A 27328-nucleotide genomic window follows, 5' to 3' on the forward strand; every position below is an offset into this window, starting at 1 on the left:
CAGCTCTTTTCCCAACCTACTCTCAGTTTTCTTTTTACATTTTACGTTGTTCAGTTTCTTTGCGCCACATGCCGAAACTATCAAGCATAGTGGGCGTTGTCTTGTTTTTACCAAGGGCTGTTTCTAGCGCGTTTATTTTATCATCATCGAAGGATCCTATCAGTGGCCACTGACTTTCTCGATCCTTTTTCGTATATTTATGCCACAGCTTGCTATAGGCTATAGCGATCAATCCATGCTTCATGAACATGTCCTTATTAGGGGTGCCTTCCAGTGGAGCCGGATGGTTCATCTCTAATAAGCGGTCCGGGCTAAACAGGCTACCAATCAGTGGGGAGAAGACAGGCATGACGGATCACAATGGGGACAAAAGTCAGCACTACCTATCTTATCACTGTGTGCAAAGACTAGACAGAATATTTCTATTCTACGTTGTTTGCAGGCAGTGAATACCTCATGAACCAATATCGAACAGTCAATGTTCGGTCAATCAAACAATCAGTGGGGGAGAATAAGTAGGCCCGCAAAGGTCTGCGTTACCTACCCTTTCACTATCTGCAAAGAGGGAACCTGTTCTTTCCTGTTTGCAGACAGCGAATCTCCAAAACAAATCAACAAAGAGTAATACTAGTATTTTCCAAACAATCAAACAATCATTTCGCAATTCGTCGTGTTTACACGACCTTACCCGGACCGCACGGACAGTTTCTTGTCTTCCGAATCCAGCGCCCGATCGTCCTCTTTTCTTCGTATTCCTCGCGGCACTCCTGATGGTTCCCAGTCAGGACCGTAGATCACTCGAGAGAGGTCTGTTCGGAACCAGTGAAGTTCGGATGATCGGCTGTCAGATGAGGGTCTATCGGACAGGTGCACTCCCGATCGTTGCAGTCGTTCACTCTGTCGTCAGGACCTCTCCCACTGGATCCAAGTGTCGCTGATGGGCCCCACGTTTGGGACGCCAATTGTTAAAAGGTGGGAAGCAACCAATAAACAAAGATCCTTAAGTATTGCCCGGCGGTGTCGCCTCTTTAACCCACAAAATATTAATCAATGAAGAGGCAGGCGCTGGAGACTGGAAGGCAGGAAACAAGGGTTTATTCTCTCCGGAGGAGAACACATCAGTTCTGACAGCAAGTATCGTCACGAGGTGCTCTAACCGCATCTCTGAGGCCTGGCCTCTTATACACAGGTTTATGATCTTTATTGCAGGTAACACATTCTTGCAATGCTTTGAAGTATGAAAGGACATCCTCGGAATCTCCCCTTCAGGCCCGTTCCCACACACATTTACAGTTGAAGTCCCCACCCCGGTCACAACAGGTGATGATTATCGCGCAGCTGGACATTCCGCCGATTCACGGAATGTGTGGGGTTGATCGGATCTCATAGGGTGGGGGCTTTGATCAATTCGAGGGTCCTTTAATGGGGGAAGCTTCCTACTGTACGGGGGGGGCAATAAACAGTATCCGCAGGGCCATTTGGCGGCCTGGGAACGAGGAAGACAAACGGGCACACAGGAAAAGGGGGTTTGTATCAAAGGACCTGGGACCATGAAAGGAATGAAGGGAGGTGTCGCGCTGGGAACAGGATGGGATTCCGAGGCAGAGCTGCGCTGAAGAGGGGTTTATGACCCAAGGCATGTGAGAGCAGGGGGGTTGTCAGCGTGCGGGGGATGCCTGCGAGGTTTAGGAGAGAGAGAGAGACGCGCTGGCTATCAGCGAGGGGCAGGGAGGCCATGGTGCTCAAAATGGCTGCCGCTTACGTGCACGAATGGGCTCAAAAAGAGCAAGATGGCGCCGATAATGTTGACGTTTGCAGCCTAACTTTTAACAGTGTATTGATGAATCAGTGGGCGTATGAGTGCCTGTATCGATGATTCTGTGGGTGCTTGACTAACTGTATAGGTTAGTATTTCCCAAACTGTGCGCCGCAGCACCCCAGTGGACCGCCAGAACTCACCAGGGGTGCCGGGCACTTCTTGGGAATGTGGGAAAGGTTCTGCTGTAGTACTGTTACTTGAACTAGCCCAATGCTTTCCTTTCATTCCTTTCACCCTGAGATTCTTTCTTTTTCATACTACTGCTTCGTTATAAAGATATGCACTTACCATTTTTTGTAATGTCTATTTGCAGGCCCGAGTAACGGTTGTGTGAATGCCATGTGGGGGAGTTACGGAAGGCACACCGGTCAATGTCTGGAATGTTTTGAACTAGCGTGTGACCAGGGGCAGCTGGTGACATTTGAAAATGGTGGGGCGTAAACTAATTTGCATATTGCACCGCAGCGAGTGAGCCCGAACCACCTTGCATCCATCCATACATCATTCATGCATCCACCCATCCATCCACCCACCCACCCATCCTGCATCCATATATCATTCATTCATGCATCCACCCATCCATCCATCCACCCACCCATCCATCCTGCATCCATCATTCATGCATCCATCCACCCATCATGCATGCATCCATCCATGCACCCATCCACCCACCTATCCACCCAACAATCATTAATGCACCCACACTGCATCGATCCATCATTAATGTATTTTTATGACCATATAAAAATAAATTATGGACTCTAACAAGCCTTTAGGATCGATGTTGAAGGATGTGCCAGTTTACATATTACATCACCCCTCCCTTTTTATGCTGCAAACCTTCTAGCGCCGATGTATTTGCCATCCTGTAAGCCCTAGGTATGTACTATACAAATTCACATACAAACATACACCAACATGCATGCAATAATAAACGCATATATCATGCTATTCCGCCTCTACCGTTTGTTAACATTTTGAAATTGTATAACCTTAGTTCAAAGAGTACATTATATTTGTGGTGACAAAGTTGTTAACTCATTTTCGGGAAAATGTTTATAAAATGAAATCTGTTGAAGGCTGTTGTTGCAACTATCAAAATAGAAATTCTGAGAATATTTACATTTCCAAAACCCCATGCCGTGAAATAAAAAGGGTGACCTGGAATAGACGCACACATTTCTGCAGCAGATGCTTTAACACACTGAACTATCTCAAGTCATTTGTGCAAGCTAGTTTACTGGAACACTGTATGCACTCAACCGCTAATACTTATTGGGATTCTTTCAAATATGTTTTGCAGAATATTCCTGTTCTGTACCTCAAGCCTGAAATGTACACAACAACGCCCAAAAGAGTAAGACAGTTAGGTTTCCTAATTCCTAATCCATGACCTTCACCCAATTGCCGAATTGCGCTTTCCCTCAGTGTGGACCTGCTGTATAGTTGTGTCGCGCCGCCCGTGCAAAGTCGTGTAGTTTCGTGGCTTACACACTGTTCTGCAACAATCTATCTGAATCTGCACATGATTTTTGACATTATACAATCCAATCCCTTATTACGGCGAGCCACTGCCAGCCACTTTACTGTAACGACGAGTCACGAAAGCGAGTGAGTGAAGTGAGAGTCTCTTACCAATCCTGGCGCATGCAGCACCAGGATTGGTTAGGGGGGCACAGTTACTATTTCTGACCACGGGGGCTGCGGCCCAGGCTGCTGTATTAAACAGCACCCTTGTCCCACTCTTTTTGAGGAAGGTATAGTATGCGCATGCTTGGGCTCCTGAGAGCCCAAAAATGCACATGCGCACTACTGCTGCAGCTGATTTGTGGACTGTCACTCAAGCTGCAGCAGCCCAGCCCAGTCCCACCCCTAGCGCACTCCGATTGTGTCGGGCGAGTCCCGGTGACCGCAGCGTTCTCAGCGAAGATGTCACGCACGTGAGGGAGGATCACTATTTAATAATGTTTGTGTGCTTAATATACTGACACTGCTTGAAGCGTGGTGCGTCCACGGGTGGGGCTACGCCCCTACGCCCCAATGGACGCACCACGCCTGCGTGTGAATTGTGTGACAAATAAAAAGCGTGTGCGCTTAGGCAGGGCCAGGCAAAATCAGGACAGTGATGCCGAGTGAGTGTTGTTGCTGCCATCAGCCACTCTTATTAGCGGAAAATCGCGTAAACATGATCATGTGAAGCGAAGGGGTCCGAAGGGGTCAAATTGCGATCAGCTGCGAGTTTAGGGGGTGTTTTGAGATTCCTGGCGAACTGTGCAATGTGCGTTAAAATCTTTCCTGCCACTGAAAATACCATGTACTGAGTTGGCTTGCTCTATTTTTTTAAAGTTAAGAATTCAAACTGCTTACGCTCTATTCTTTCAAAATGTTCACCGCTCTGTGTGTAGTGTAAAACAAAGCATTGAAATGCAGTGGCACACGCATGTTTGAAAACACCCACACATGTATTGAAATGGGCTTATCTAAGCACATGGATTTTTCAGTGTCATTTTGGAGTAGTCGAAAAACTATGGAATGATGGGCTGCGGCTATTATACTCGAATCTTGTTTATTACAGCCCGGTGCCACTGTTATTCACATACAGTGCTTTATTTTAATTCAACGTCAGGTGGATGCAATGACGTCTTGAGCGTCACTTGCAACTGGCTCCATGTTAAGTGAGAACGCAGACATCTCCTGCTGCAGTCCAATGTACCCACTGAGCTACCTGGAGAGGAAATGAATAAGAAAGTTCAAAGTAGCAATTATTATTTTGAAATATGATGCCTCTTATCTAACCACACACAGTACTAACGCGCAGCACCAAACTACTGCAGCTCATGGTAATGAAGGTTATTATAGGGCAGTCGGGAGGTTTGCAGGGCATCGTGAAATAGGACATGATAGATAGGAGAACGTATACATTTCCCCGGCTGTGTTCGAGGAGGCAAGATGTTTTGTGGCATTTACAGGAAAAGCCACCAGTGAAGAATTATCAAAATTGATGACATTAGCAATGTTTCATTTATTGGTGCCGATATTGAGTAAAAAAACTGCAGTCCTGTGCAGTACACCACATAGGATCTGAACTGTTTAGTAAAGGGTACACAATAATTAGATGGCTTGCTTAGCAAGTAGCAGAATGAAATACAATCAATATTGGTATTATGGTTATATTTTGTTCATGCTGCTATACCAATGTGTTCCTGTCTGACACTCCAATCTGCGCAAGTCTGTTCAGAGGTGAACGCACAGCGTTGATGATTCACTGTTCACACTTTGGGAATGTTTGATCTAAATAAGACATGTCCTGCTAAAATTACTTAAATCGTTAAAAAGTACTGATTTCTTACATAGCACAGGTACAGATACACAGCAACATATCTACCTTCCAAGAATGAGCCTTTGCATGACAATAAGAAAGTGCAGACTTTGCACACGGTAAAATAGGAAAGGATGTTTTCTTGATCATGGGCTATTGATCATGGTAGTAGTCACGGTGGGTTTACCATTTCAGTGCTTTCAGTGTTTAAAGAAAATGAGCGAAAAATAAGTGGATGAGTGGGAAAGGGAATACTCCTTGGCATTGGGTGGCACTACTATGCTTTTAAAACCTGTATTGACAACTTATCCAGGAATATTGTGCAATGCCCCCAAAAGAAATGCCAGATTTTACCCAGTAACATTTGGATAGATTCCCTGCTTCTGGTAATGAAACAGAAGCCGCAGGTTGAAATATATAATTTTGTAAATCTGGACACCACATTCCATGGTTGGATAGAAAATAGATTGCCATTGTGCTATAAAAAAACAACCCAAAGATTACTTGGAGTGACAGAGCTGCGCAGAGACCACTGCAGTAAAGGCAAGACTGAGTAGGTATTCAAACCTTGACTTGCGCACTGAAAGGTTTACTGAAGAAAGCTGCTAGTCTCCGCCGATGTCACGCAGTTAGCTCAGAAGACCTACCCTGAGGTCAGCACTGCAGAAGCCACCAGACTGATTCTCTTCATTTCACTTATCTTTCCTTCCTCTGATTATACGTTAGTTCACCTTACAATTCACGTCAACGGTATGCGTTTGCCCACAACACCAGTAAGCCTCCATGCCAAAAGTAGCCATGTGACATAACATTTTCTCATTTATTACATCTTCTTAATCACTGTACATTCCAGCACCTGTAGTCGGGCTTACATCACCCCACCCGAAAAAAAGTTGACATGATGGGGAGCCGTGGCCAATGGCCGATTATGTCAAGGGAGCCACGGGTCGAAAACGTTTGGGAACCACTGGTATAGGTGAGTGATTAGATGTCTTAGTGAATGTATGGGTCACCGATAAGGTTGTCTGAATGTCTGTATCAGTCTGTCAGTTAGAATCTACGTGGCTGTATGGGTGGGTGAGTGGCTGTATGGATAATCGATTGGTTATCTGAGTACCTGTATGGATGTGTGGGTGGGTGAGGGGGTGTGTGACTGCTTCTATGGAAGTGTGAGTCGGTGAGTCAGTAGCTCTATAGGTTAGTAAGTGTGTGTATGAGCGGTTGTATGACTGGGTCACTAGATTTGTCAGTGGTATATGGGTGAGTAACTGGATACGTGAAAGACAACATAGGTGAGTGATGGGGTATATGAGTGACTGCATGGGTGAGTGAGTGAAAGTGAGAGTGCCTGTATGGGTGAGTGTGTTCTTGTCTCCGTGACTATATAGGTGAGTGAGTACATGTTAGTATCTGTATGAGTAAGTAAGTGTGTGTGTGTGTGTAATTTTATGGGTGAGTAAGTGGCTGTGTGATTGACTCTAATGGTCAGTGAGTAGGTATGTGAATAGCTCTATGTGTGAGTGACCCAGTGTGTGAATGCCTGTATGGGTGGATCTGTCAGTGGCTGTATAGTGAGTGAGTGGGTGTGTAAGTACTGGTATGGGTCCATAAATGGGTTGTGAATGTTTGTTCGGGAGTGGGTGTATGAAAGGTGCTATGGAGGTGTGAGTTGGTGCTTTAGCAATGTTGTGGATGATGTCATCAGTGATATCAGTGATGTCATTTGAGATGTCGCGAGAGATGTCATTAGCGATGTCACTGACCATGTCATGAGTGATGTAATATATGAGGTCATCAGCAGAGCTTTGCAGGGGCTCATGTTATAGGTAGCTCTGCTAACTATAACTGCTGAAATTCTCTGATTTTGTATGAGTGAAATGTCTGCCTAACTATCACGTCCCAGTAACCTATATATTTTTTTGTGAATGTCTAAGATTTTTTTTAAAATATATTTCCTAACTATAACACCCCTGTTACCTTTTTTACAGTGATTTTCTAAGGTTTTTAAAATTCTAAATCCTAACTATAATGTCCTTGTAACATTTTGTTTTTTCTATGAATTTGTAAGTTTTTTTAGGTAGTAGTCATGTGTGCAGAGTGGTGGAGAAAGGGCGTGGGGTCTCCAACCAGCTCTCAATAATTCCACTGTGTAGGTCTTACAGAAGGTACCAGGAGGGCTTCTTGGTCCCCAAGGTCACTCAGGAGTAAAGTGGACTTCACTAGGTGATGGATCAAACCCAGATCTTCTGACTGGGTGTGAGTGTTTGATTGATTCCCTTTTGTTACCTCCAGTAAGTCCCACACAGCAGGATTGCTGAGCAGTTGTCAGAGTCCACGTCCCCTTTCTCCACCACTCTGCAAATGCACTTCTCCCGGTGTACTACTAGTTGGGGGATGACGTCCCCTTGGCTCCAGAGGATCCTTGGGAGCCAACAAGTCCTCCTGTTATCGCCAGTAAGTTCCACACAGTGGGTTTGCTGAAAGGGTTTCAGTGGACACACCCTCTTTCTCCATATCTCTTCAAACATGCCTCCTGGCACACTAGTAGTTGGGGAATGAAGTCCCCTTGGCTCTTCAGGGTCCTTGGGGGCCCGCTAGCCCTCATGTTACCTCCAGTAAGACCCACACAGCTGCATTGCTGAGAGGTGGTCAGAGGCCATGCCCTCTTTCTCCAAAACTCTGCAAAGATGGCTCCTGGCACACTACTGCTTCAGGGACAAAGTGCACCTTTAATTCTCCGGCCCTCAGGAGGGAAGGAGCCCTCATCCTTCCACCAGCAGTGCCCCAAGAGGTGTGTTTGCAGAGTGGTGGAAAAATGGGGCTTGGCCTCTGACCACCGGTCAGCAATCTCACTGTGTGGGGCATACTAGAGGTAACAGGCGGACCCTCAGCAGCTAAGGGGACTTCATCCCCCAACCAGAAGCGCACCAGGAGGTGCATTTGCAGAGAACTGGAAAAAAGGGGCGAGCCTCCCGAAAGTTCCCATTTTTTCCTGTTTAGGAAGGGGGCTTTGTGTCCCCCCCTCCCTGGAATATTTTGTCCCCGTGGACCTCATCCCTGGGCCCCTGTTTTTATTTTACATTTTTAAATACTTTTAAGGGAGGTTGGCCGAGTGGCTCAACACCCGGGCCATTTTGGCTCCGGGAATGCCGTCCCCTGGGCCATGGGCATTTTTTTTATGATATATTTTTTTAAAGGGAGGCTGATTTCAGCCCAAGGGGCTCCCATCGCCGGAGCCAAGCCTTCATATTTATTTATTTTTAAATGGGGAAGGTGACAGCGTGGCCCCCTTCCTTGGGCAAACTTTGACTCCAGAGACCCCATCCTCCCATGGCCTAATGTCTCATTATGGGACAGCAGGGGGAGCCTCCACGCCCCCACGGTCCCTGCCAGCTCTCTGCTTCCTGAGGGAGCCGGCATTGCATGTGGACAGAGGGAGCTGCTAACATGCAGCTCCCTCTGTCCAAAAGCAATTCCGCTTCGCTGCATGCAAGCAAGAGCATTTTAGCTCTCGCTAGCACATAGTGGACCAGAGTTTGCTATGGCTTGGCAGGAGCGGTGCTCCCATCAAGCCATAGTAAACTGCAATGTCCTGGGGGTGGGCACTCTGGGACATTGCTGGAGCTGGTCCTGGTGGGTGGCATTCCCTAGGTCCATGTGGGGCTCCTGGAGGGGGGCTGAAAAGCCACTGTGCCTCATGACGAGCTGGGCTCGTCATGAGCACTGAAGGTGTTAAGGGGGTGGCCCAGCCTTTTCCGGGCTCCGACTGGTGTGGATGGACCTGCCCTTGGCCCAGGCGCATCCCGTTCTGTGGAAGACCCTAGGAGGTTTCATGCACCTCTGGGTGCCAAAGGGCAAGCAAGCACGTTGGCGGCTCCTGTGCTGCGTTGATTGCCGGGAAATAAAGTCCCCGGTACTCTTGGTTTGCTGTCCCACACTGCGGGAGACCCTGGGGGGTTTTATGCCCCTCTGGGCTCCAAAGGGCAAAAAAGCGTGTTGGTGGCTCCCGTGCCACATTGACCGTTGGGAAATGGAGTCCACGGTACACCTGGTCCTCTGTCCTATTTAATTTCGACCTGTAAGTACACTGGGTCCCTGCTAACCAGGACCTCTGTGCCAGATCTCTTTCCCCTAAACGGTACCATGATTGGTAGAACTTCAGTGGCCCATGTAAGTCCCTAATAGATGTTACACCTAGAACCCAGGGCATGGGTACTGGCAATAGAACTCTGGGTCTGCAGCACTGATTGTGCCACGCCAGGGACACCTCACCAAGGCTAAGCACTCTGCCATTGCAGGCTGCGTATCTTGGTGCAAGAAAATCCGGAGAGTCGACATGGCACGCAGCCCTGTGTGCCATGCCTCGCATGCACTGCATAAGATATAGGTAAGTCACCCCTACTGCAGGGCTTTAGCCAAAAGGCAGGGTGCACTATATCCTATATGTGGGCATACCTGCATGAGCAGATATGCCCCAACAATTTCTTAGTCTATTCGGGGATGTTGAGAGCGAGCAGGGAAGCCATAAAGAGTACAGGGGCTGGATACTTCTAAACAAAAGTTTCCTGGCTCCATGATGGTATCACTGATTTCTGAGATGTTTGGTACCAAACATCTTGTCTTAATAAATCCTCACTGATGACAGTGATGAATGTATTAATATATTCACACAGGAGACCTTTTTAGGGAGTGGTTCCTTACTTGTTTTTGCCAGCCTGCAACTACCAGACATGTTTCTGACCTCATGGGGTGAGAGCCAGCACTCTCAGAGTACAGAGACAAAGCCTGCTCTGGACGGAGGAGCATCACAATTCCTCTAGGACATGATGGACTTTCTGGATGGGAAGCTACAAAGGCATGCCTTTGAAATCCAATCCAGGAACCTCAAGATAGTGCAGGATGCCAAGCCCCCATTCCTGCTCCACTTTTGGAAAGGCAGGAAAATTAGTTGGATGAGGATTGTGGTGCCCACTGAGCCTACACCATCCCATAGGGCGGGGAAGGCAATGTGAATCCCTCTCCATAAATTCCACCATCTTGGAATGAAGAAACCTCTAATCAGGTCTAGGTTTGTGCCTCTTCCCACAGGTAGTGATCATGAGAGGGTGTAGCAATCCTAAAGGCAAGTAGCTCATTAGCTACTATCTGTCACACCCCTATATTCAGTATTTAGGTGGCACCCCAAGACCTGTGCATCAGATTCAATGGACAAGAGAATACCAGGACAAAGAAGACCCACTGCTTGAGAACTAAAGCCCTTCTGCTGAAGAAAAAGGTGCCAACCACTGCCTGCTGCTCTCAGGACTCGACAATCGCTGCTACTGTGTCGATCTAAAACCTGAAAGGACTCCAGGAACCCCGGAGAACCTCCAGCCTTCAAGAAATTGCTGTGAAGCTCCATTGGAGAGAGAGTTTTAGTCCCCTGCGCACACAGACACCCATCCTGTGATGTCTGGTTTGTCGATGTGCTGCTCCCTGGCAACCTCAGTGCAGCACTGAAACAAGAAGGGGTACATCAGCTCCGGAAGGTCAGATCTGCTTCCCCACCAAGTTTTGAGGTGCCAGGACCTACCTGAGTTGCGATGTACCAATATCCGGGCTACCAGACTCCCAGCGGTAAAAAACAAGAATAAGAGTCCACACTGGACTCCTGAAGCACCAGCAGCAAGCACTCATCAAGGGATGTCGAGACACCTGAGGCCCACTTCCTGAGTGGCTCAGCTGTCCCGAGATCACCTCTCCAAGTTGCCTTCTCCTGACAACGAGGACCCCAAAGACTCACGACTCTCGGCTGACCTGTCCGCTCTGCACCTGCCCGGACTGACCCAGCACCAACCAACCAGCCCTGCTTCCATTTTCCCCAGGTCCTTGCAATTTCCTCCTGCTGAGAAAAGCTACCGGACTTACCTGTAGGTCCCTTTGTGCAGTGTTTTTTCAAGTGTCCCCCTTCGTCTTGCACATCAGCTCCTAAGACCACAGCACATCTGCTCCTGATAGTTACGGGACGGTCCCGAACTGCTCCTGCTGGAACTTGGTACCTTGTCCCGACATCAACCTAAAATGAAAAGGTGACCTTCATTAAAAAATTGCCTGAATTTCTTTGCATTTGTCTGCCTTTTCTCCATTGGTTTCCATGGTGGGTAATTGCACATAGAAGTGATACATTTTTTTGAACTTTGAAAAATCGTAACCCAGAAAGTACTTATCTGAGAACAGTGTTTATGGTTTTTAAAATTATATAAAAAGTAATGAGTTTTTTACAAATTGGTCTCGGATTTATACTTAAGTGCATGCCTCATTTACTGCCTCTGTGAGTACAACAAATGCTTAACAATACCGTCTGATAAACCTAACTGCTCACCCACACTACCACAAAAAGAGAGTTAGTATTATGTACTATTACCTCTTCCTGCATTTTGGGGATCTCTCGCACGCCCTACAGAATGTACAAGATTTTAGTACACTGTACAGAGAGGTAGTTTCCAAAAATCAGCCACAAAACCATCTAATTGTCCGACGTCAAGTTAACACCCATAGGCATTAAAAACCAAAGTGTTCAAAAAATGAACTGATCGCAATAACGTATTACACTTCCACAGCTGACATTCAAAAACCGCTTTTCATCTAAAAGCACTCCGAAAACTTCAAAGAGTTTTTGGCATCTAAAAAAAAATGCGATTGCTAAAACATACACATTCACTAAGAAATGCCATAATTGCATTATTTGCAACAATGTAATCTCTAGCAAGGAGGTTGTTCATCCCAACAATGTTTCTCAAATGAAAACAGCAATTCTGAATTCAGCAGACTGCAGCCCCAAGAACATGGTTCATTGCATCAGATGTCCATGTGGCTTTCTATACGTGGGCAAAACTGGAAGAAAAAAGAAAGTCATAATAACTGAACTCAACGGTACAATTTGAAACAAAAACTCTAGTTTAGCACCGCATTAAGGAGAACCACAACATTGCGCCAATGATATTTCACACTTTGGAAGTAGTTCAAATCAACCCCCAAACTGACAACCCAAAAAATGTATCCCAAAGAGAAACTTACCTGGTAAAAAGACTTGACACTCTACAACCCAGAGGGTTCAACATACTGGAAATAATTTACTTTTTGTGATACGCGGTTTCCTTTTATGTAGTTTCTTTTATGACATACAGTCATTGATGTAAACTGCTCCAACTCGACCCATCTTTCAAAACAGGAACTGTATAATCTTTTCAGTTAGATATTTATATGATTTGATTTACACATTTATTGCACTGGTTACATGGTTAATTTCCATTAAGATGCTTCCACACAACATTTTTATTGTATTTAGAGCCACCACGTTAAATTGTCCCTTGCTGCATTTAAGATGTATGTCAGAGTCGTTTCTTGTTCAACTTTTTCTGAAAATACACTACACTTGAGTATTTCTTCTATTTTCACTGTTCTTTGTGCTTTGCAGTTCTGGGTGATATGGTATACGCTTCTGTTGTGTGGGTGCTTTAAATATTGGGCACTTTTCAGTAGTGTATTTTTATGCGTACACAGATACCAACATGCTACCTTGTAGCAGACAATTCATTCATGGTATACTTATAATGTGGCAATTAGAGATAACACTACAAGGCACTTAAAATCATCTTGCTTCATTTTTAGGTCTTGCCTAGGCAACGCTTGTGATGTCTCTTCGAGACATGCTATATTTAGAACATGGGCTTGAAAAAACACCCTTCTTTTTCATTGGTTCCTATTGCTGTCCTTTAGAAATGCTGGCTTTTCATTGATGAATGCACTTAGTAGTCCCTCCTTTTGGAATTTGGTATCCTTCCATGGGGGCTGGCCCTCTTACATGTGTTCTTACTGTTCAGGTTATTTATACTTAGCAAACACTCTTTTTTTTTGGTTGGGCTGCATTTTTGCCCCTTACGTGTTCTGTTTACTTATGCAGTGAAACTTTTGTAGCTTCATTTGCTTGCTGTCCTGTCGCTTCATTTGCTTTGTCCCTTAATCTGCCCATGCCTCACCCTTCCAACAACACTGCTCCGGGCCCCCATCACTCCTCCGAGGCCACTGCTGTTTTGCTCACAACACTGCTTGCCCGCCCGAGCATTGAATTCTTAGGAGATTTTACATTTCTAGCTTTTATTTATGTAGCACCTATCCATGCGCTCAGGGGAAATTAAACAATCAGGCTGACACCAGACTCCAATACTGTTTCCCAGCTCCCAAGTCGGTAGCTCTCACCGCTGCGCCATATCCTTTACTTGGGCGTGTTGCAGGGTGCAGTGATAGAAGTGGGCTCATTCATGCGTGAAGCTGAGCTTCAGAGTGGATGTCATTTAAGTGCTTTAATAAAGAGCAAAGCCTGATTTGTGTTTGGGCAGGTGTGGGCATGCAACACATTTAGCATGTTATCTCATTTCCCGGGACCGGTTCATTTATTTGCTTAGCAAGCCTTTTATTTGAAAGAATTCCTTTTGGAATTACCTCATTAAGTAAGGGCAACAATAAAGTACCATAGTTAAAGCTCGGTATGCCAGTGCTGTAAGCTACCTGAGGGTGGGCATGGTTGACTGAGGCACACGTTTCTGTGGGTTAGGGGACAGACATGGAGTCTTCCAAAACAGAAGTATGCCTGATGGTGAGAGTACTCCATGCGCACCAAGATCACAAGTTGGTATTTAAGGGCCATCTAAACACAGGAACAGGTCGTATGTGTTTTTCATTCACACCTATCAGGCATAATAACATTGAACCATAGTAAACGTCAGGGCTTTATGTGGGATGAAAAAACTGTAGGGTCCCTCAAAGGGGCGTGGACTATGTAATTAAGGTTGTGGGATAGACACACGTAAGCTAAAAAACTCTGCTTAGCATAGTGTGCCGCACGACTTGTATTTTGCTGTTTCTGTCATTGCATCCAGATATATGATACAAGTAACAACATACTTACAACAAGTCAGGACTATTGGCTTTGTCAATGGATGTTAGTTGTATAAGATAAATAAGCAGCAACTATGGCTTGTACATAATAGTAAAAAAGCTTCCACTTAAAGCCCTGGTGATACCACAACAATGTTGCTGCTCCTGGGTTTCAAAAAGAGAAAGGAACTCCAGAGAGAAGATGATTCTCTTTGAAGGATTTCCCTACCCGGCTACAACGCTCACCTGGCATGAGGTCATGCCGTCACTTCTCCACTAGTGAGAAGTGAGCGGTGTGAGCAGTTCACATTGCTGTGCCTGCTGTCACTGCAGTCCGAAATAAAACCAACTGCCTGTGCCCGGGCACAAAACAGAGCCCGATAGAGACCCATTTGAGGCCCCCTTTAAAAAACTGCCAATGCTCAGCACCGGTCAGACCCGGCCCATTTAAAACCCATATAAACGTGCATTTTTGGGTCTCGGCCTGCGTAGGCTGCGCTTGCGCAGTCTCGCCGACGAGATCTTATGTGGGCTTGAACCCGCCCCTCTTCTCCATTGGCTGGCTTCCTAAACGGAGGCCAGCCATTGGAGGAGAGGGGCATCTGTCCGTTTAAGGCCCGTGTTTTTGGGATTGAGGGGCATGTTTTTTTAGGTTCTTTCTCTCTCTTTCTTTCTCTCCTCTTCCCATTGGCTGGAATGTTGCATTCCAGCCAATGGGAAGAGGAGAGAAAGAAAAACACGCCCCGGAACCCCAAAATGACGGTGCCTTTCTCCGAGGCATTTCCGCATGACCTCGGAGAAAGATGGTGGTGTTCGACTGCCCTCCTGACGGCTTGCAGCATCCTCCCGCTTCCCTCGCCACCTCTCGCAGGATTTTAACAATGGCTACCACAGGCAGCAGCAGCAGCATGAGGACCAGCAGCGCCAGCCCAGCCACCACCGCCAGCTCAACCCAAGCCGCCGGAGAGGAGCCGCCACCGCCGTCCGGCCGCCCCTTGACCCGGAGTTCCAGCAGCGCCTAAGATGGCGTTTTTCCCCTGGTTGTGCCCGCCACCGGCAGCAGAAGCAGCATGAAGACCAGCAGCGCCAACCCAGCCACCACCGCCAGAGGCACAAGTAAGTGAGGGGCAGCCCCCGAGCCCCCTCCCCTCCCTGCAGGCCGGCAGCTTCTAAGAGGATTATTGCAGGGGGAGCTGGCGGGGTCCATGCGGGGATCCGAGGCCGGGACCCCCACGGGCTGGCCCGGACTGCAGTGTGAGGACCCGAGGTGGCTGGGGTGTATGTGTCACGGAGAGGGGCCCACGCCTGAGCCTGCCCTGATGGGATCTGTGAGTATGTGATGGGCGGGGGCCGACTGTCAACACTGCCCTCTTCCCGTGCTCCCTGCCGCCTGCTGCTGCACCCGTCCTCCCAGCTCCGTCTCCTTCACTTTCTGACTTTACCTCTTTTTCGCACTCTATCTTTTCCTCTCACCCCTCAGGACTTCCTTTTCTGCCTCCCCCTCCCATCTACTTTTTGCACTATTCACACTCATTTTCTTATTCTGCTATTTCTTCTATTTCATTTCCCTCCTTTACTGCTTTCTTTTCTGTTTCCCTCTCCTTTCCCTGTCCCACACTCCAACGTTCCCTATCCGAGGCCGTGACCCCCACGGGATGGCCCGGGCTGGCCCGTGCTGCGGTGTGAGGACCCGAGGCGGCTGGGGTGTTTGTGTCACGGAGAGGGGCCCGCGCCTGGGCCTGCCCTGATGGGACCTGTGAGTATGTGGTGGGCGGGGGCCTGAGGTTCTGCAAATTACGAATTTGTTCGTGCTCAGCCTCCATTTTGAGATCGCCACCATTTTGTGTTGCCCTCACTCAGGCAGCTTGGCAAGCGCGATGTTTTTGTCGTTTCTGCTTTGCGTGTCAGGTGGCATCCTCGCTTATGTTTGCTAACGAGTGTCAGGGTCTGGCCGAGTACACTAATTCCTGTCTGAGCTGATTAATCCCCGTCGGACTACATGTCATTTCACACCATTGTTTCCTTTAAGTTATCTTATCTGCTGTCCTTCGCTACATGTCTCATGTATTCTCCTGTTTCTCAACTGTCCTTCTACGACACGCAGCTGTGTTTTCTCTGCTTGTAAATCAAATTGTGTGGATTTGCTTGTGATTTACTTAAGGGGTCGAATGACAAACAGAACCGGGAACTTGAGTTGCTTAGGGCTTAAAACATTGTCTATAACATTTGCCTATAGCTCATGCTCGTGTGTGATTGCATTTTGCATTGTATTGTATCGTATATGAACCTATGCGCCACGGAGTTAAGTGGCAGTCTCTTTTGAACCTCGTTGTACTGACGACTTCTAAGATCACTGTACTAGCTGCAGCTAATAAATACCATTTTCTACACCATTTGAAGAGTCTGTGTCTCTGTTTTGACAAGGCAGGTGAATCCCGGGCATCTTAGGCGTACCCTGCGCCGCCGAGCCTTAAGGCTGCGGTTCTCCAGGCCAACTGTCAACACTGCCCTCTTCCCGGGCTCCCAGCTGCCCGCTGCTGCACCCGTGCTCCCAGGTCCGTCTCCTTCACTTTCTGACTTTCACACTCTATCTTTTCCTCTCACCCCTCAGGACTTCCTTTTCTGCCTCCTGCACACCCCTACAATACCGTTTAAACCCCCCTGCTCTCTCCATCCACCCCCTTCACACTGCCATCTCTTCCGTACTCCCTTTCTGGGCTTTCTCTCCTCTTTTCTGTTTTTCTTGCTTCCGTTTTGTCTACTCTTTGCAATACTCACACTCCTTTTCTTATTCTGCTATTTCTTTTTTTTCATTTTCCCCCTTTACTGCTTTTTTTCCGTTTCCCTCTCCTTTCCCTGTCCCGTTCCACACTCCAACGTTCCCTTTACTCATTGTCTTTTCCATTTACTCCATCTCATCCATTTACTCTGCTGCACTTTCCCTTCTCCCCTCCTTTCTGTCTTTCATGCCTTCTCCTTCCCTCCATCCACGCTCATCCTCTCCCCACCCTCTCTCATCCTGTTGAGTGCCCACAGGTGCCAGCAGAGCCTTTTGTCTGCCCTGTGATCGGGTTCTCGCACGCTGGTGGCCTTGGCTTGTCTCATGAACATGTGACAGAACCACTTTGAGCTGCGCGGTGGTTTGGTGTGTGCTTTTATAAAGGTTTCATAGGGAAGCGCTAGAGCGCATGCATGCGTCCGCAGCACTGTTATCAAAGCACTTTGGTTTATAATGTATGGCTTGCGTTGACTCAGCGGAGGGTGCAGCCAAGTGCGCTAGGGGTCCCTTTAGAAGTCGCTGTGAGCGTGAAGCAGGCCATCTCATTAAAGCCTATATAGACCAGCTCTGTTCCCTGCTTGTGCTCGCTTGTCTTGCCTCTGTTCGCTGCTTGTGATCGCTTTTCTTGCCTCTGTTCCCTGCTTGTGAAAGTTTTTATTGCCTCAGTTCCCTGCTTGTGCTCGTTTTTATTTCCTCTGTTCCCTGCTTGTGCTCGATTTTCTTGCCTCTGTTACCTGCTTTTGCTCGCTTTTCTTGCCTCTGTTCCCTGCTTGTGCTCGCTTTTCTTGCCTATATTCCCTGCTTGTGCTCTCTTTTCTTGCCTCTGTTCCCTGCTTGTGCTCTCTTTTCTTGCCTCTGGTCCCTGCTTGTGCTCTCTTTTCTTGCCTCTGTTCCCTGCTTGTGATCGATTTTTCTTGCCTCTGTTTCCTGGGGCATTACTGGGCAGAGATGGGCGTGTGGCTGACCTAGACAGAGGGAAGCAATGGGTGAGCTCTGGGAGTTGGTGGGGGCCTCTGATAACCCTTTTGTAAATAAGGAGACTCCCCGGGGTGAGGGTGTGTGTGTGTGTGTGTGGCTCTGTCTGTGTGTGTGTGTGTGTGTCTCTGTGTGTGTGTGTGGCTCTGTGTGTGTGTGTGTGTGTCTGTGTGTGTGGGTGGCTCTGTGTGTGTGTGGCTTGTAAATGACAATACCATTTATTTATGTTTTTAAAAAAACAAAAAAAGAAAAAAATTCCATTTGCAATGCCAATAGCTCTAACTTTAACAAAGCCGAGACCATTGCATTGTAAATGCTTGTTTATTATGTCTTCAAACACAAGAAGCAAATCAAATTAGTATTTTCCAGGTCACTATTCCACCGTAATCTTCATTTCAACAGCTCTCTATCTAATCTATGTGCAGTATTCCACTGATTTTTTTTAATTAAAACTACTGAACACCAGCATCCCCTCTCCGCCACCGCCCTTTATGCTCTCATTCCTTGTCCTCTTTGCTTGCACTGTCTGTCCCACCGCATCTTCCTTTGGGTGTCAAGAGGCTGAGGGTCTTTGAAGCTGCAGAGCTGTAACACGAGCCACCTGGGTCCGCCATGGAGTCTGCCTCCTCCTCTGCTCTCTCCACCATTTGTTCATTGCTCAGCAAAGGTAACTTAAGTACAGGTCCTTTTCTAAGGTATAGCCCTGAATGCTTGTGAATTAAACTACTCTTTTATAGTTACTGTGTTATTTTTAGTTACACGTTGATTAAAGCTATACATAAAGCATGCAGCTAGCGCTTTAATGGCCCCTCATAGGTAGTAAGCGCTATATAAATAAAAGTACAAATTTCTGCATGCATAATAGGTACTCTTGCACATTTGTTGTATCTGGAGGTGGCACTTTCCTCAGTCATGACGCAATCACATTTATTTTCAACACAAGGCGCTTTGTTTATTCCTGAGTTTTCTAGTGCTGTATTTGTATTTTATACGGTTCCTTCACCGCTCAAAATGAGGAACGCAGCAGTGTCCAATAAAAACAATAACACAAAGGTGGGGGAAATATGGTTGAGCTCATCATGGGTAGTAAGCTTTACATAAATACAATTACAAACAAAGTGCTGCATGCATTGTAGGTAGTCTTGCACGTTTACAATGCCAATAGCTTTAACTCAAACAAATGCAAGACCTATTGCATTTCCAATGCAGGTTTAAGCATGCACATGTAATGAAATCAATACTTAACCATGGTGATTTCATTTCAGGTAACACGCTGGTTATGCTTAGCGCACTGCACATCATGGCGCATATTCTCAAGGACTCATCGCCGATTTATTGGCACTTTAGCGCAGCAAAAGCGGTGATAGAGTTATCTCCCTATTGTCAAGCTGGTGCAAACTGCTGATATCACGAGTTTTCCAGCAATAGCTGACGCAAAAAACATTGCCACGGATGAGAGCATCCACTAATGCTAATGTTATGTAAAAAACACACCTCAACACCACTTAGCGATATTCACAATGACCAGCCAGATCTGTGATGCAATCCAAAAACAGGCGATAAGGCGAATTAGCAGCAGGGATTTAACACCTGCCTTTTACTGGTTTTAAGCAGGACGACAACCTGTAGTATGAAAGGGAGCCCAGCCCAGAGCCACATCTGAAGACCAACACATGTCATGGAGCTACTGATCCTGCAGCTCAGAGACCCAAGAGGGACACAACACCCACCGCCACCATGCCCAGGCCTCCCCGTATTCCTCCCCGGACTACCATGAGGCAGCAGAGAACAAGACAACTGATCTACCGAAAACGGCATGGCCCCTCATCCACACAATTGTAGAATGTGGGGAGAGGTTGGAACCAAATATGTGTGAAGGAGCCAAGTCACCCATGAATAAGAATGTACACAATGCCAAGTGTGGCGGTGATGTGCTGGACAGACTTCAGTATGCAGAGAACAGACATGTCCAGGTGGACATATACTGCTGGTGTTTGTAGTGTTGTGGTAAGTGGACGCAACCATGTTACCTCAGGCAGTGGACTGTAACTCGGGTTCCTCTTCTTCTCCTTGCCCTGACCCCGAGGTTCCAGGCTGGTCCACCATGGGGCTTGTGGGTTTCTGGTTGTCCTCTGTACTTGCTCCGGCTACCTCCATGGTGCTTTGCAGTTGTTTGTATTTTGTTTGTCTTCTACAGTGGAAACACAAGAACGGTGTTGTCTCTCTTTTTTTATTTTATCCACTTCCCCCCTTCCCTTGAGCTTCTGGTTCTTAGTGCACTGTTTTAAAACTAGTGTGCTGGAACAAGCAATTTCAGGGTGGGGTCGGACTGTCTTCAACCTCCATCAGAACTGAACAGAGACTCAGGTGAGCTGGGTTTTGACATTTAGTCTGTGATGTTCGTCATGCAACTGTAGAAGTTGGCCTTTGTTGTGGAGGGGTCTTCTCATACCAAGAAGCTGAGCTGGATGTCGTCTGTGTAGGATATGATGCTTGACGGAGGGTCTCAGGAACGCGGAGGGATTTGGTCGTTGCACACCGGATACGAAGGGTCGCGGTGGCTGAACAGTGTCAATTATTCTACAGAATATCTACTCATTTGATATATTATCACCATTGGTAAATAGACTGAAATGTTACAGGAGTTAACCCTCTACGTGGACTGCCATACCCTGAGACCTTCCTCTTGATTCTTCTGAAATAAAAGCATCTCTTCAGAACTCCCACCGAAACGGAAACAACTCGCTCGTCCCGCTTTCCACACAGAATTTGGTATCCAAGATATTAAGATGAAGCTCTGAGGGTCACCTACTACATCTGACTTGGCATTATGGATGCGGTGCACTTCATGTGACTTTACCTCCTAATTCTGAAATAGAACTCGTTCTAGTGATAGCTGACCTATTTCCTTGCCATTTTCCCTTTTGTCTGATCCCCTGATATCTGCACAATTTGATGAACAAGGTCCTGATGAAGGTGGCTTGATCCACCGAAACGCGCGTAGACCCGCCACAAGGGCCAACAATTACACCTTGGTGCCCTTGGATCACATTAGCGTAGTCATCTTGCTATTTGGAATCCAGTTCCTTCTCCATCTTTGTATGTGGTGTGTATGTAGAATGATTGTTAGCACGTGAGCGAGCTGCTGTGTATGATTGTTTTTCAGGGGACCTGCTAATTTGCTGCTGTTTTTATGACTGTTTTGTGCTCTTTATGAACTTTTTCAATTAATATATGTATTACCCATTATATAAAAAAAGATTTTTTGATCAACAATAGTATTTATAAGAATTTATATCTATAAAAAAAGAACAAATAAATATTTTTTTGAATGAACTTTGTTTGCACTTTACCTCCTTCTGTCACTGCCTTTTTGATTACTCAGAGATGTACACACATTATTGAATGATACGGCCACTGTAGGAACACCCTTCTTGCTTTGGATATGATGCTTAGTCCATGGACACTGACGATGTTGGCCAAGGGAGTCATGTAGGTTTTGAACAGTGTGTGACTGAGGGATGAGCCTTGAGGAATGCCGCAGATGATGTTCTTGGGTTCCCACGGGTACAGTGGTAAGTGGATTCTCTGGGTTCTTCTGGTGAGGAAGGGGGGGCGATCCATTTGAGGGCATCTCCCTGGATTCCGATGTGATGAAGCCTCTTAAGAGGGGTGAGGTGAGATATGGTATTGAACGCTGCAGAGATGTTGAGGAAGATGTGGGCTGATGTTTCTCCTCAGTCAAGGAGGGCTCTGGGGTCATCTGTGGCAGTGATCAGGGCAACTCTGGTACTGTGGTTGGTATGGAATCTGGACAAGGAGCTGTCCAGGAAATAGTTGCTCTCCAGGTGTTCTGTGAGTTAGCAGTTGTTGGCTTGTTAGAGGATTTTGGCAGGAAAGGGGAGCAGAGAACTGGGACTATAGTTCTTGAGTTTGCTCAGGTCATTGAACAGTTTCTTAAGAAGGGGTTTGACTTCTGCGTGTTTCCATTTTTGGGAAAGGGGATCGTGGTGATGGATGCGTTGAAAATGGCAGTAAGCTCACTGCTGATCTTCTTGCCTAAGGTTCAAAATGTGGTGGGAACAGGGGTCTGTGGTTGGCAGTGGTGTTCTGTGTGGTGAGCTGTACCATTGGTACCACTTTACTAGGGACCTATGAGGTGGTTAAAGTCCATGCCAATTGGTAGTACCAATTTGGTACATTGTGTTTTAGGGAAGGAGCGCTGGCACTGAGACCTAGGCAGCATGCTCTAGTGCATTGGGGCATTAAGTGTGTGGGCGACCAGACAAAAAGAGCACTTACCTACATGACCCCTACCCCACAGAAAAAAAGATGATGAGCAACTAACCCATACCCTGGTAGTTCTCATCCTCTAAGTGGAAAAACCTAGAAAAGCCACCTGCATTGGCATGATCAGTTGCTTGTCTGTATTCCATGGTTATGTTATTATGTGATATGGAACCTGTAGAGCGCACATACACCATAAGGTCTCTTGGCACTAAGGTAGTGGAAGCAGCAACTTTCAGCCGCGTTAGCCATATGCTTGTCTAAACAGCCAGGTTTTTAAGAGTTTCCTTAATCCCACATAATTAATTGGTGATCTAATGTCTGGGGTAAAAGTGTTCCTGGTGTAGGGAGCCAATACAGAAAAATCTAACCCCTCCTACTTTGTTCCTTGTACTTCTTGCGGCAGTGAGTAACTTTTGGTGAGCAGATCTAATATGGTGATTTGTAATGTAACACTGAATTCTAGAGGACACAAAAGCCGGGTAATTGCCATGAAGAACCTTAAAAAGAATGCAGGACCTCTGAGCTACTGGAACCCAGTGTAGCTTTTTTATCAAAGGCTTTGTGTGACCAAACACCAGCCGGGCTGTCTGATCTTGAGCTAATTGCAACCTGTGATTAAGCCAATAGGGAGTCCCAAATAAAGTGCATTGGCATAATCAACCCAGGACATCACTAAATCAATAAGAATTTGAATGATAGCTTCCACTGTCAAATATCTTATAATTTTCCCTGTTTTCCGAAGCTGGAGAAAGGGGGTGGATGTTTCAGGGATAGATCTTTATCATTGAAAATCCCTAGACTTTTTACAGCTTTCCTTGCACAGGAGGGGATCCCATCTCAGGGGACCAGAAGGCGGGATTCCATTTATGTAGTTTGTCTTTGTGACCACCATTTGTTTTTTGTTGGAGTTTGACTTCAACTAGCGACTATTCATCCTGTACCAAATATAAAGCATGATATTTGGAATAAATATCTTTCATTCCATGGTGTCGTCAATGGTGAAAATCAGCAACATATTGTCAGAGTATTTGCATATTTTCACCATTTGCCCCTGATGGGAATGTATCAAAGGCGAATATAAAGATTGTACATATGAGGGGATAAAGAGGATCCCTGGGGTACTCCACAATTTAGTTGAAACGTAGCAGAGCAAAAAAGGGGAAGATAGACCGACTGGACCCAGTCTTTAAGAAAGGAGGCCAACCAATCCAGGGCAATGCCCTGCAATCCTGCGGTACTGACACAGTCGATCAATATATCATACTCGACTGTGTCAAAGGCCGCAGAAATATCTAATAGTACCAGTACTTCTTTCCTCATGTGGTCCATTACAGACAGAATCTCTGTTGAATGGGCAGGACGAAAGCCAGCCTGATGGTAGTTAAATAAGCCAGACTCCTCCAAAAAAGAACAAAGATGTTGTGCAACATGTGACTCTAATAGTTTTGCTAAATAAAAGAGCAAAATATTTGGTCTATAATTCTTTGATATGGCGGGGTCCTCCCAAAGAATTGTTAAAGATAGGGACCGCAACAGCCTGCTTAAAGGAGAGAGGGACTTTGCCCTAACTAAGGGATACATTGAGAGGAGGGATGGCTGAATCGGGCAGGCAGGTGAAAATTGTTTTTTGTACATGTGGGGGGCAAATATTATTTGGAAAGCCTGATTTGTGTATAGACAACAACTCAATAAGGTACTCTTTAATAATGACAGGAAAAGCAGAGAGTGTCATGGGGTTTCTGTGTTTAGGTAAAGTAGTAAAGGTTTGTGCACTGTAAAGTCCATACCCTGTAGAGAAATAGAACACCTCAACAATTTGGGGATCTGTCCTCTCATCTGCATCACCCACCTAAGAGGACTGTGGTGGGCTTGAACTTTGAAGGGAGTCCCAAACAGGTATGGACTCCGCCTCTTCAGGGACCAAACCACAGCAAAGGCTTCCCTCTCAATGGTATTTCAATAATGCTCTCTAGGGAGGAGTCACCAGGTAACTGTGTGATCCTGGCCCTCATCATTTGATTTCGACAACACTGCCCTAATTCCATGTTCAAAAGCGTCTGTTTCGACAATTAACTCCTTTCCATAATCTGGGGCTTCGGGACAGATGCTGAGCACATAGCATCTTTGAGGATGTCAAAGGCCTTTTGGGAGCCTTCTAAGGCTGCTTTTTGGAAGTAAACCTAATGAGTGGTGCCACAATGGTACCATATCCCTTCACAAACCTCCTATAGTACCTAGTCAAGCCAGGAAAATCCCTAACTTACGTATGGGTCTTGGGAGCCTCCCATTTGGGAATAGTCTAGATCGTTAGGCGGTGAAGTTGTACCTGACCTCCACCTACAAGGTGGCCGAAGTATACAACTAATCTCTGCCTCATCTGACACTTATTGGCCTTGATAGTTAGGGCCTGTAAAACGTCCTTCAAATGGACTGGGAGATCTGCTCAGGCAGAACTAAATACAGCTATATCATCCGGATATGCTGCACTAAAGTTGTGCAGGCTTGAGCGTACTCTTTTCACCAACTTATGGAAATTGGTGGGTGTATTTTTCAGACCAAAAGACATCACCTTAAACAGAAAGTGGCCTTAGAGGGTAGAAAAGGCAGATCTCTCCTTTGCTCCTGGGATGAGTCCAATTTGCCAGTACCCTGACGTTAAGTACCGAGCAACTCGACAGCACCCAGCTTATCAGTATGCTCATCTGCTCTTGGAATGCAGTGTGCATACCTTTTTGTGACTGCATTCAACCCTCTGAAATCCCAGAGAACCTCATCTCAGGGTTTTCACCCTTTGAGTGAGGTTTGGGGACCAGTATTACTGGGATGGTCCAGGGCCTGGGAGACGGTTCTGTCATCCCTGGCTTTAGCATCTTGCTTACTTTAACCTTGATTCAACTTTTTGACTTGGTCAGGCAGTCTGTGTATCTTTTTCTCGACAGACAAGAGATCACCAGTGTCCAAGTCATGTACACTCCATGTTGGCTCTCCAGGGGTCAAAGCGAATAGCTCATCAAACTCATTTAGGACTTATCTGCTGTCAGTCAGCTGTTGGCCAGTAATGGAGTCTGACAAGACAACACCCTCTACCGAACCATCCATTGGGTTGGTTAACAGTAAGTCAGGAAGAGGTTCACTTTCCTCCATCTGACCTCCATCAGTGAGTAGCAGCATGGTCATGTCAGCCCTGTCCTGATGGGGTTTTTGGTGATTTACATGGAGTACCCTGTGAGGGCTCCTAGGTGTGCCTAAGTCTACCAAGTAGGCGATTTCCCCTTTCTTCTCCAAAATCAAGCAGCCCAGTCTACTTGTCCAGTAGGACTGTGGGAGCCACAGGCTCCAACACTCACTCCAACTGACCTAGTTGGAAGTCAACCAGTGCTGACGTCTTGTCATACCAATGCTTGAAAAACTGATGGCTGGCCTCTAGCTGTTAGTATGATCTCTTCATGTACTCCTCCATGTGGGAATGTAGGCCAAGTATGTAGTCCACTATGCTTTTCTTGCGCTCTTTGACAGGCTTTTCCCATCCTTCCCTCACTAGACTAAATGGACCTCTTACAGGGTAGCTAAACAGAATAGCAAAGGGGCTAAAGTCAGAGCCCTTCTGTGGCACCTTTCTGTAGGCAAAAAAGAGCCAAAGTAACGACACAAGCCATCTCATTCTGGATTTTTCAGGGTGGCCCATTTTCTTGAACCTTTTAACCAGGTTCTGAGGATGAAAGTGTTAAATTATGCACCACATTCCTCCCACAGAGCCTTTAGGTATGCAGGCATGAAGTGTGTCTCCCTATCTGAGACCACCTCAGATAGGGAGACAGGACCACCTCTTTAGGAAACCCAACTCTGATGAAGATAGTAAGAAGGGCCTTTGCCACTGTAGGAGCAGTAGCAGTCTTGAGGGAAATTGCCTTTGGGTACATAGAGGCATGTCTACCACTTCAATAAATCTGTTCCAAGATACAGTTTGAGGGTCAATGGGACCAACAATGTCAATCCCATCCCTACCCACCCAAAGGGAGTCCCAACCACTGGAAGTGGAATTAAGGGAGCCTTTGGTTGTCCCCCTGTCTTGCCACTGGCATGACAGGGGATACAGGAGCAACAAAACCTCTTCACCTTTTCCTCATCTAGGGCCAACAAAAATGGGCAACCAACCTGTCCCAGGTTGTGCTTTTTCCCAGATGTCCAGCAGGGAGGATGACATGGGCCAAGGTTAGAATGAACTCTCTGTACATTTCGGTGACTTCCATTCGTGTGGCTGCCCTTAGTTTTGGGACCCGTGCCTCAGAGTAAAGTAACACATCTTTCTAGTAGACAATGTGAGTACCACTGGCATCTTCCTCTTCTTGCCTTGCAGCTTCCTGCCTAAGGCCTTTAAGGGTAGGGCACGACTTTTGCCCTTGGCATAGGACCTCCCTGCACTAAGGAGCTCTGGCAGGTCAGGCCAGGCTCCTTCCTCTGCAGTCCCCTCCTGGGGCACCAGGGTACAAGGGCATCTCACTCAGGAGAACGCTCCCCTGGTCATGTGACCTCTTAGAAACTGCGCTATCAGACACCTTGCCCTCTCTCATGCTTTTGGAAGCCTGGTCCATCATTTCAGGCTCTGGGCTCCCATGACTTCCCTTATGTGCTGATTGAGCTCTTGTGGTAACATACACCCACTCAGAGAGACCAAGCATTTATGCATGAGCCTTCCTCTTCACCTCTGCCCATGCAGAAGTCTTAAGATCATTTCCCAAAAGACACTCCACTGGCATGGCAGTTGACACAACCACCTTCTTTGGGCCAGTAACCCCCTCCTGCTCTAAGCTTACCAAAGCCAATTGATGGAGCGTAGTCTCGTTCTCAGCACTGGCAACCTGGTGACTGACAACGGGTATCATTTGATCTGGGGACACCAGTTTAGCTGCCACCTTGGTGGCACTGGCACATGTATCCCTCTGAGCCTCTAGTTCAGTTCCATTGATTTTAGGTATTTGTTTGTATTTCTCCATGCTTAGAGGTTGTCACCAGGGCTCACCTCGCCCAAAGAAACTAAAGTATCCTCAGTGCATCCTCTGGCCCCTCCAGAGTAAACTACCACACCCACTCATATGCTAGCCAATCCTTTGGATTGTCCAGAACTAGGGGACTTTTTGGAGCATAGTGTATCTCCTCTATTATGTCTTGTCTGTTGACAAACAAAGCATGTCCCAAAGGACTTTTTAGCATCTCAGTTCTTACCTTGGTA

This window comes from Lissotriton vulgaris, chromosome 2_1, assembly GCF_964263255.1.
Source record: "Lissotriton vulgaris chromosome 2_1, aLisVul1.2, whole genome shotgun sequence".
NCBI classification, from domain to species: Eukaryota; Metazoa; Chordata; class Amphibia; order Caudata; family Salamandridae; genus Lissotriton; species Lissotriton vulgaris.